Source organism: Triticum urartu, chromosome 4, assembly GCF_003073215.2.
Source record: "Triticum urartu cultivar G1812 chromosome 4, Tu2.1, whole genome shotgun sequence".
NCBI lineage: Eukaryota > Viridiplantae > Streptophyta > Magnoliopsida > Poales > Poaceae > Triticum > Triticum urartu.
This window is the reverse complement of record NC_053025.1, coordinates 101844684-101856088: the sequence shown is the minus strand read 5'-3', so window position 1 is coordinate 101856088 and position 11405 is coordinate 101844684.

Here is an 11405-nt window from a genome sequence, read left to right as displayed (position 1 = left end):
CAGTGTTACTTACCAAAGATGGTGACTATCATGGTGTTAATTTGATGCTTTAAGCCGGAAAGCTCGTCAGCCACCGGCTTAAGGGCAGCCTCCGCTTCCTCTACCCTTTTCAACTGAGTTGTCTTCTTAGTCTCCCAGCTTGTCCTGTCAGCCTGGAAGTCCTTTTTCAACTTCTCCATCTCTTCCAAGGCGGTTTTCAATTCTGATTTGGCCTTGGAAGTTTCAGATTGTTGAGACTTGATATTTTTCTAAAGATCGGCGACGTAGGATTCTTTCATATTTAGCTTTGTCTGTAGTATGAAAATGACAGGCAGCATTACAATCATTTTCTTTGAAGTCCCAAGCACAATACAAGTATTTCACTTGGCACTTGGGGGCTAATGCACATTGCTCTTTTTAAATACAATTCTATGATAACCCGGCTACACTGTTATGACTATAGCCGACTCATGGGGGCTACATACTTGGATTTTATTCACAATTATGGTGATAAGTCCCGGTTTATCCATGCTGATTAAGCCAACCCTTGGGGGCTACAGGTGCAAAGTTGATCACTATTATTTGAAGTCCTGGCTTAACTTGACAGTTTAAGCCGGCCCTTGGGGGCTTCTTGTTTTGATCTCTATATATAAGGCTATCTAAAGTCTACAGCATATTCAATTCTATCATATCCAGTAGACTTGGCATCTGACAGAACTATATTTATATGAAGAAGATTGTAGTGTTTACTTCAAAATATTCCTTCATAAGATTGACTAAATTGGCCTCAAAGTTGCGGCTTGTATGAAGACGGTTCGGATACCCAGAGTGGATCTCTTGAGCGTTGTATTGGGCATAGCTTTCCAAATTCACCAACCATTTGCCTTTGTCAGCAATGGATAACTCTTCCTTAGCACTGTGCTTTGACAAGACAGTGGGGTTGCCCGGTGCCATGTAACCAAGCCCAGTAATGACAACATCATCAGCCTTCTCTTCAGTAAGCTTGATGGGACTTGGCGGCTTGGTAGTGGCCGATTCAATATCCATATGGTCTATGGTGACGTTGTGCTCCTCTGGTGGCGGGTCATCAATGGTGGCCTCAGTAGCTTGGAGAGAAGTTTCTGTTGTTTGCTTCTCCGGTTCATTGAGATTTGAGTCTTCAGCTGTTTTGGTCATCTTTAGCTTCTTGCTAGGCGTTCCATAGCGCTGAAAATGAAGCACAAGACAGGTTAATATAACAATTAAGTGCATGATTGAAAGCGGATAGACTTAACATTCTCACCCGGGCACAGTCTTCAAGACTAGGATTTGGGTCCCAATTGAGTCGCCGGAGGAGGAATTAGATATTCCCTGGTAATTTGAGTCAGAAGGGTTAAGAGGCTATCGAAAAAGATCCGCCTTGGGATAATTTGAGTCGGAAGTCTATGAAACCTCTGGACGGCGCTTGCGAGGAGCCGGTGTGTTTGGTAAGTCAGAGGAGAGAATCCCGCCACCGTTGTTCCGGGTCGTGCAGTGAGCTTCATGTTGCTGCTTCTTAAAAATAAAGTTGGGATCTAAATAAGCTAAAGGATGAGAAACCTTACTTTCCGGCTTGCTTGACGAACTTTTTGGCTCGGCGAAGGTTCTGAGTCGGAGGAAAGGATAGTTATACCTCTTCGCCATCTGCGTGGCTGCCTTCCGCGTCATCCTGATAGTGTTCATTGTCAATAAGATGTACAAAAAAAGAGCCAAGGGAGTCAAGTTCTACCTCCGACTCAATGTCATCCAAGTCAAATAGCTCAGGGGTGTTGGTCTTCTTCTTGGTAGGATTTTTCTGAGCCTTATTCTTCGTCCAGGTCGTCTTGCGCAGCTTATCCTGCAGCTTCCTATTCCAAAAGGAGAATTGGCCTGTGGAAATCCAATGATTATAAGAGGACGGTTTAAGTGAAAATATGATTCAACTGAAAATTGTTACAAGCTTACAGTTGGTGGCTTGTTGAGAGTGCAGAAAGGATTCAGTCCGGCTTTGCTGCAATCTGCCAAGCTCTCGTTCAATAGGGACTTGGTCATGTTATTGATATCCTCATCAGTCAACTGAATCTAACAGTGGCATTGTGGATATTGTAAGCCGCCGGTGTACTTGCACATTAAGCCAGGGCGGTGGCTTAAGGGCAGAACTCTCCAGGCGACCCAGCATCAAACCAGATCGATTCCGGTCAAGCCGTTGGCCATTAAGGCTCCGATCTTTGAAAAGACGAGCATATATTTTTTCTGTTCCACTGTGCTAATGCGGTCTGGAAGAGGATGCCTGTTGCTAAGTCGGCTGGCACGATAACCCGGAAGAGGGTTTTCCCCTTTGGAGAAGTGTCTTGGCAATAAAACCAAGTTTGGTTCCAGTCCTTGGGATGACTGGGCAGTTTGGTGACTGGGAAAGTGGCTTTCTTTCCGCCTTTGAATCAAAATGCCACCTTATTCTAGGCTAGGCCTATTTGTGAACTCGGTCTGTTGGTTTAAATAGTAAAATTCCCTGAATAGTTCTACAATCGGCTCCTGTTGAAGGTACACCACACAGAACACTTGAAAGTTGCAGATGTTTGAAACGGAATTTGGCCCAATATCTTGAGGATGGAGCTTGAAAAAGTGTGGCACATCGCAGAAGAATTTTGAGCCGGGAGGGCTAAAACCCCGGAGCAAATGATCAGTGAAGACAATTACTTCACCGTCCTTGGGCTCAGGAGGGGTTTCTGTGCCTGGGACCCTCTAATGGATGACATCTTTTTTGGCTAGGACGCATGTCTGGACATACTCGTTCAATGCTTCCTCGGTGACCCGGGAAATGACCTAGTTGCATGCGATGACAGTCTTAGTCATTTTTTAGGATGAAGGCCTAAAAGATAGAAATATTGCTGGTTTAAGATTATGATTGCTAAGTCGGACCATTGATTCAAAAGTAAAGTGCTATAAAAGGCCAACGCGTTAAGCCGGAAGATAAACACTGAGGTATGCAGATGTACATATTGGCAGCTTAAAAGAGGACTAATGGTACCTGGCGGGTTATGGTTTATCGGTTAAGCCGCCCAGGCAGTTGTTATGTTTTAGATCTATAAGTGAGGATTTGCTAAGTGATGGACAAACAGATTCCACAGATCGATGCTACGATTTTGGATCTATAATAGTTTGGAAAACAAAATAAATTTTAGACCTAAAGTGGAAGAACACAGGTATTCGGATGGATCTTATACAGGAAAGTACCTACTGCAGTTGGAAAAAGGGATGCTATGCTGCTACCACACGTTTTCAATAACATCTTCAGACTCAACCATGCGATCTAGAGAAGAACAAGGAAGACCAGAGGGGAACTCCGATGAACTGGGACTAACACTAATGAAGATCAGCTATGAGGAAGAAGAGGTACTTACTGATGCTGCTGGACGCGAAGCGCGGTGCTCTGGTCCATTCAGGTTGATGCAGCGGCCGGAGTTGAGGAAGTTGACGAGGTCGACTGCGGCGGAGCACGGGCGCGTGTGGGCGTTGCGAGAAGGAAGACGAAGACAATGAGGCAAGGGGGAAAATGAAAAGGACCCATGTCCCTATTTATAAGGGGACAATTAAAGGCATGCACGGGGATCGAGGAGGCCAAAATAATTATGTGGCTGCATGGGCGCCTTGGATTTTGGAAAGTCCATTAAAGTCAAAGATATGCTGAGATGTTCTGGGCCTCGTGCAAAGTTAATGCGAGATGATGTCATGGCAGGTTAGCACAATTCTGTGAGATGACGTCATAGTCGGTTATATCAAGATCATAAAGATTGACGATGGAAGATTTTGCTAAAGTTAAGCACTAAAGATTGATGTGAACAAGTTCAAATCAACCTGGGGCCTAATGTTGGGGATATAACTACTGGGTATGACCCGCCCAGGAGGGGCCGGGTCATGCCACTAGCAGCTTAAGAAGAGAAGGCCCAAGAGGATGATGAAGATGGCGGTCCATAGAACAAGCTTACTGAAGGCCCAAGACCTGGGGGCGATGCTACCTCTTGAGCACTATGTTGGTTTTCCCTTGAAGAGGAAAGGGTGATGCAGCAAAGTAGCATAAGTATTTCCCGCAGTTTTTGAGAACCAAGGTATCAATCCAGTAGGAGACTACACGCAAGTCCCTCGTACCTACACAAACAAATAAGAACCTCGCAACCAATGTGATAAAGGGGTTGTCAATCCCTTCACGGTCACTTACGGGAGTGAGATCTGATAGAGATAATAATAATAAGATAAATATTTTTGGTATTTTTATGATATAGATTGGAAAATAAAGATTGCAAAATAAATGGTAATAGAAAATAGCTTGTTGACGGTAGATTAATATAAAGGAGAATAGACCCGGGGGCCATAGGTTTCACTAGTGGCTTCTCTCAAGATAGCATAAGTATTATGGTGGGTGAACAAATTACTGTTGAGCAATTGATAGAAAAGTGCATAATTATGAGAATATCTAGGCATGATCATGTATATAGGCATAACATCCGCGGCAAGTAGACCGAAATGATTCTGCATCTACTACTATTACTCCACACATCGACCGCTATCCAGCATGCATCTAGAGTATTAAGTTCATAAGAACAGAGTAATGCATTAGGCAAGATGACATGATGTAGAGGGATAAACTCAAGCAATATGATATAAACCCCATCTTTTTATCCTCGATGGCAACAATACAATACGTGCCTTGCTGCCCCTGCTATCACTGGGAAAGGACACCGCAAGATTGAACCCAAAGCTAAGCACTTCTCCCATTGCAAGAAAGATCAATCTAGTAGGCCAAACCAAACTGATAATTCGAAGAGACTTGCAAAGATAACCAATCATACATAAAAGATTTCAGAGAAGAATTAAATATTGTTCATAGATAAACTTGATCATAAACCCACAATTCATCGGATCTCGACAAACACACCGCAAAAAGAGTTACATCAAATAGATCTCCAAGAAGATCGAGGAGAACATTGTATTGAGATCCAAAGAGAGAGAAGAAGCCATCTAGCTAATAACTATGGACCCGAAGGTCTAAGGTAAACTACTCACACATCATTGGAGGGGCCATGGAGTTGATGTAGAGGCCCTCTAAGGGGGTCCTGGATTAGGGGGTCTCCGGATAGCTGGACTATCTCCATTAGCCGGATTGTTAGACTATGAAGATACAAGATTGAAGACTTCGTCTCGTGTCCGGATGGGACTCTACTTGGCGTGGAAGGCAAGCTAGGAAATACGTATATGGATATCTCCTCTTTTGTAACCGACCTTGTGTAACCCTAACCCTCTCCGGTGTCTATATAAACTGAAGGGTTTTACTCCGTAGAACAATCACAACATACAATCATACCATAGGCTAGCTTCTAGGGTTTAGCCTCTCTGATCTCGTGGTAGATCTACTCTTGTACTACCCATATCATCAATATTAATCAAGCAGGACATAGGGTTTTACCTCCATCAAGACGGCCCGAACCTGGGTAAAACTTCGTGTCCCCTGCCTCCTGTTACCATCCGGCCTAGACGCACAGTTCGGGACCCCCTACCCGAGATCCGCCAGTTTTGACACCGACATTGGTGTTTTCATTGAGAGTTCCGCTGTGCCGTCGCCACCAGGAAGGATGTCTCATCCCGTCTTTAAAGACAGCACTATCGCTGAGGGAGCTTTGGCTATCGGCCAAACTCTCCGGCTAGGTAGTTTTCTTATGACCGCCTATTCGGCCGCTGCGCCGACGATGACTTCTCGGGTCATCGAAAGCAATCTTCATGTCAACTCGGAACTCGCCGAGCAGTTAGATCCAATGGAGCTCTCTTCCCTGAACGAGCTCTTGGATCGCATCGCCGCCCTGGGAGTCGCTACAGACTATGATCAGATTGGGCCTAAACCCGATCTGAGAGAGATTAACTCTCCCCAGGTCACCCATCACGTTGCAGTGGTGGAGGAACAATGCGGCAACCCTTCATCTATCTTAAGGACTAGCTATGTCTGGATTCCCGATCCCTCCAAGACAGATACCCGCGGAGGGGAGGACGTCACTCAAGGCCTGAACCTAGAATCAGGCAGCGGGCTAGATTTATTAGAAAACATCCAAGAATCCAAACTTTCGAGTTCAGAAAATCCTTGGCCCCTGCGTCTCAGATCGGGTGAGGATTCGGATTCAATTCCACCCACCCACCCAAACATACGCGATCTATCCCAAATTAGGCAAGAGCCCAAAGAAACAGTACACCATTACTGGGCCAGATTCCTCCTAGTCATGAATAGGATAAAGGACTGCCGCGAGGAAGACGCAATTTCATTCTTCTGCAATAATTGCACGGACAAGGGAATCCTCAATGCCATAAGTCACCGCGAAATTACACGCTTTGCCGACTTGGTGTCCATAGTACGAAAGTACTGTGCGATGGAAAGCGCCTGGAAAACCGAAATAAAATTTTGGGATAATCCGGCCCTGAATACAAACCCAGTCCGGAATAATAGGGTGCATTATCACAATACACCTGGGTTAACTACCAAAAAGCAAAAGTCCTCTATGGGGCAAGGAACCGTACTGGAGGGATGGCTCAACGGACCCTGCAAAATTCATAGTACAGCGGATGAAATACCAACGCACAGCTATAGAGCATGTTGGATACTCCGGCAGGTGGCCAAAAGTGGTGAGGATCAACTCCTCCCAAAAACCACAGAGCACCATCCCGTGGACAACAATACGGTGTTAACAGTCTTTGAGACCTTCGCGTCAAATAATAGACGCAAGCAGACACTCCGCAGCATGGCCGAAATCTGCCACATAGCAGAAATAAATCCTTGGAGTGACACGACTATTACCTTCAATGTCAGTGACGAACCCAAATTCCGAACAGCTCGAGCACCAGCCGCACTGGTCCTCAGTCCAATCGTGGACGGCTTTCGACTCACCAAGGTACTCATGGACGGCAGCAGCGGATTAAACCTCATCTATGAGGAAATTCTTCAAAAGATGGAAATAGACTGGAGCCGCATTGAGCAAAGTAGCACAACCTTTAGAGGAATCATCCCCAGTCGGGAAGCTTGCTATGCTGGGAAAATCACACTAGATGTGGTATTCGGCACGCCGGATAATTACAGGTCGAAAGAAATTGCATTCCAAGTGGCCCCGTTCAGCAGCGGATACCACGCTCTACTAGAGCGGGAGGCATTTACAATCTTCCAAGCCATACCCCATTACGGGTACATGAAGCTCAAAATGCACGGGCCCAACTGAATCATCACTTTTGCTAGTGATCCGGACATAGCACTCTGCGCCAAAAATAAGACAGCCGCACTGGCCCTCGAGGCACTATCCGAAGCCCTAGCGGCCGAGGAACTAACTGCGCTGCTCTCCATGGTGAACAGGGACGATGTGATACTCGATAAAAGATCCAAGTCCACCTCCTTTAAACCGGCGGATGAAATAGTCAAATTCCAAGTCCATCCAATGGACCCTACAAAAACAGCTTCCATCGGGGCACAATTAAACCCTGGTGTCGACGCCGCACTGTGAGAGTTCCTACGCGAGAACTGGGACATTTTTGCCTGGCACCCTTCAGACATGCCAGGAATCCCACGCAGGCTGGCTGAGCACAGCCTAAATATCCTAAAAGGATTCAAGCCAGTCAAGCAGGCTCTTCGAAGTTTCTCCAAGCCTAAGAGACAAGCCATGGGAGAGGAACTAGCCAAGCTATTGGAGGTCGGATTCATCAGAGACATAAAACATCCGGACTGGCTAGCAAACCTGGTGATGGTACCAAATAAGGACAAATCCTGGCGCTTGTGCGTCGATTTTAAGGACGTTAACAAGGCCTGCCCAAAGGATGCCTTCCCCCTCCCCCGCATCGATCAAATCATCTATGCTACCGCAGGACACGATTCATTGTGTTTCCTCGACGCATACTCTGGCTACCATCAAATTAAAATGGCGGAGCCAGACCAAGCCGCAACGGCATTCATCACACCATACGGCCCATTCTGCTTCAACACAATGCCCATCGGGCTCAAAAACGTTGGTGCAACATATCAGCGCATGATTCAGACATGTCTAGCAAACCAGATTGGCAAAACAGTGGAGGCATACGTGGATGACTTGGTCGTTAAAACCAAGCATGTCGAAACTCTAGTAGACGACTTGAGGCTCACATTCGACAACCTCCGAACATATGACATCAAGCTCAATCCGGGAAAATGCATTTTCGGCATACCAGCTGGAAAGCTCCTGGGATTCATTGTCTCCAGTGGAGGTATTGAAGCTAATCCGGCCAAAATCCGAGCGTTGTCACAGTTGGCTACCCCAACAGACCTCAAACAAATACAAAAATTGACTCGATGTGTGGCGGCTCTAAGCCGCTTTATCTCCCGCTTGGGAGAAAAGGCATTACCCCTTTATCGCCTCCTCCGGCGCACCGAACACTTCGAGTGGACGGATGCCGCCTCGATCGGACTCAACGAAATAAAAGCCATATTAGCAACAAACCCAGTCCTGGCCGCGCCAAACATTGGCGAACCAATGCTACTATACATTGCGGCCACTCATCAAGTAGTAAGCGCAGTGCTCGTCGTCGAGCGAGAAGCGGACGGACACAAATTCCCCCTTCAAAAGTCGGTTTACTATGTGTCCACTATCCTTACTCCATGCAAATCATGGTACCCGCATTATCAAAAGATAGCGTACGCGGTATTTATGGCATCCCGGAAGCTGCGACACTACTTTCAAGAGTGTTCGATAACGGGTAGCCTCGGAAGTACCACTTAACGATATTATAAACAACCGCGACGCGACGGGCCGGATTGCCAAATGGGCCATTGAGCTCCTCCCGTTCGACATAACTTACAAGCCACGGCGAGCTATCAATTCGCAAGTTTTGGCTGACTTCGTCGCTGAGTGGACGGAAGCCGAACTCCCTAAAGAGTACGGCACATATTCAAACTGGATCATGCACTTCGACAGCTCCAAAATGTTGCCTGGTCTGGGGGCTGGCGTCGTTTTGACATCCCCAACAGGAGATACCGTTCAATACGTACTACAGATAATGTATACGAACTCCAACAATGCAGCCGAATATGAGGCCCTTCTACATGGTCTCCGGATGGCAGTATCCATGAGCATTCAACGCCTAGAGGTGCGCGGGGATTCGAACCTCGCGATATCCCAGATAAATGAAGACTTTGATGCCAAGGATCCGAAAATGGCAGCTTATCGCAATGTCATCCTAAAAATGTCAACTCGGTTTGAGAGGCTCGAATTTCACCATGTGGCTCGGGAAAACAATCAGGCAGCGGATATCCTCGCCCGCATCGGCGCAAAACGCGACGCGGTCCCTCCCAAGATATTTCTGGAATGGCTCTTCAAGCCATCCGTAGCATGGGAGGGGGACACCGGTAACAATAGTCCGGACCCAGCCAAAATACCCGATACCGAACTCTCTGACAAAATCGGAGGCTGCGCCATCGAAATAACACAATCAGCCCACGAAATAATGGCCATTATTGTCCCGTAGACAGAACCATTCCTGGCCTACCTAACTAGACAGGAACTTCCGGAGGACCAAAATGAGGCACGCTGCGTAGTGCGGCGATCCAAGGCCTACAAAAAAAGCGCTACCGGAGTCCTTCAAAGGTGCATCTCCGAAGAGGAAGGGCGGAACCTTTTGGCAGAAATTCACGCCGGACTCGGCGGTCATCACATCGCAGCCCGGGCTCTTGTAAGCAAGGCCTTCCGTACAGGATTCTATTGGCCAACGGCCCGAGCAGATGCATAGGACTTGGTCCAACATTGCGCCGGTTGCCAGCTCTTTGCAAATCAAAGCCACATGCCACCCACCGCCCTCCAAACAATCCCCATTACATGGCCCTTCGCGGTATGGGGGCTTGACATGGTTGGACCCCTTAAAGGGGGAACCCACAAGAAAAAATACTTATTGGTCATGGTGGATAAATTCACCAAATGGATAGAGGCTAAACCTGTTAAAACAGTCGAATCCGGACCGGTGATAGATTTCATATCCGGGGTTGTACACCGTTACGGCGTCCCCCGCATCATCATCACTGATAACAGCACAAACTTCACGGCCGACGAGGTAAAACTCTGGTGTAGCAAAATGGGCATCACGCTCGATTATGCTTCAGTCTATCACCCACAAACCAACGGTCAAGTCGAACGAGCAAATGGTCTTATAATGAGCGGCATTAAACCCAGATTAGTGCGCTCCTTAACGGAGTCTGACACGCACTGGGTAGAGGAGCTCGACTCCATACTCTGGGGGCTGCGGACCATGCCGAATCGTAGTACCGAATATACACCGTTTTTATGGTGTACGGTGAGAGGCAGTCCTGCCCTGTGACATAATTCATGACTCACCTCAAGTGCGCATGTACGAAGAAAGAGAAGCCGAGCTCGATCGGCAGGACAGTCTGGACACCTTGGAGGAAGAGCGCGACGTCACCAAAGCCCGTTCCGCATTTTACCAGCAACAGGCTCGCAGATACCAAAGCAGAGAAGTACGGGCCAAAACTTATAACATTGGCGAACTAGTTCTACGGCTGCCGGATAAGAAAAAGAACAAGCTCGAGCCCAAATGGGAAGGTCCCTTCATTATCGACCAAGTTCTGACCGGTGGAGCGTACCGACTGCGGTATGCATCGACTAGTCGACTCGAGCCGAACCCATGGAACGCAGCAAGGCTCCGAAGATTCTACGCCTAGCACCGGACTTTATGTTAGTCCCCTCCCTTTGTCCATTTTCTGCATATGCATCATCTGTCCTGTTTCCCTTTCTTTCTTTTATTTCTATAGGCCTTCAAGGGTCACCTTGTGCCTCACTAATACATCACAGATGCGCTAGCCGCACTCTTCATACCTGGGGGCTTCTTTCACCGAAGCTTTAATTATTTCCCTGGGCCTCACGCCCAACACATGTGTTATACTTCCGCATGTACCTTTTTTCACCATTATATGCATCGATATGACTTAAGTTTTGGCCAAGCTGGGTTGCCTGGCTCTTGTATTTATGCCCTACGTTCCCGTTAATTCGGCTACGGCATAAGGGGAGCACCTCTGCGATTGTTACCGCCGGGTCAGCCGGACGTGTACCTCAGACTGGGTGAAGCCGAAAGCTAGCGTTCTTAAGGGAATATTCGATCGGTGAACAAAAGATGACTTCTATTATTCATATCTGCCCCCAGATGATTTTTTTGCGCTTCTTATCGCAGTCCAGACATGCACTTTAGGGCATGCTTACCAAGGGAAAGGAACCCTTAATGGAACTATTCTCCCTGGAAGATGTTTCTTACTACCCATGTAATATAACATAACTAGTTGGGCACTTGTCTGATGAAGCACTAATGACCCCTACGCCTGGTCTCCATGCATGCCCCGGTTCTTACATAACCGAGAGGGTATTCGGATACAC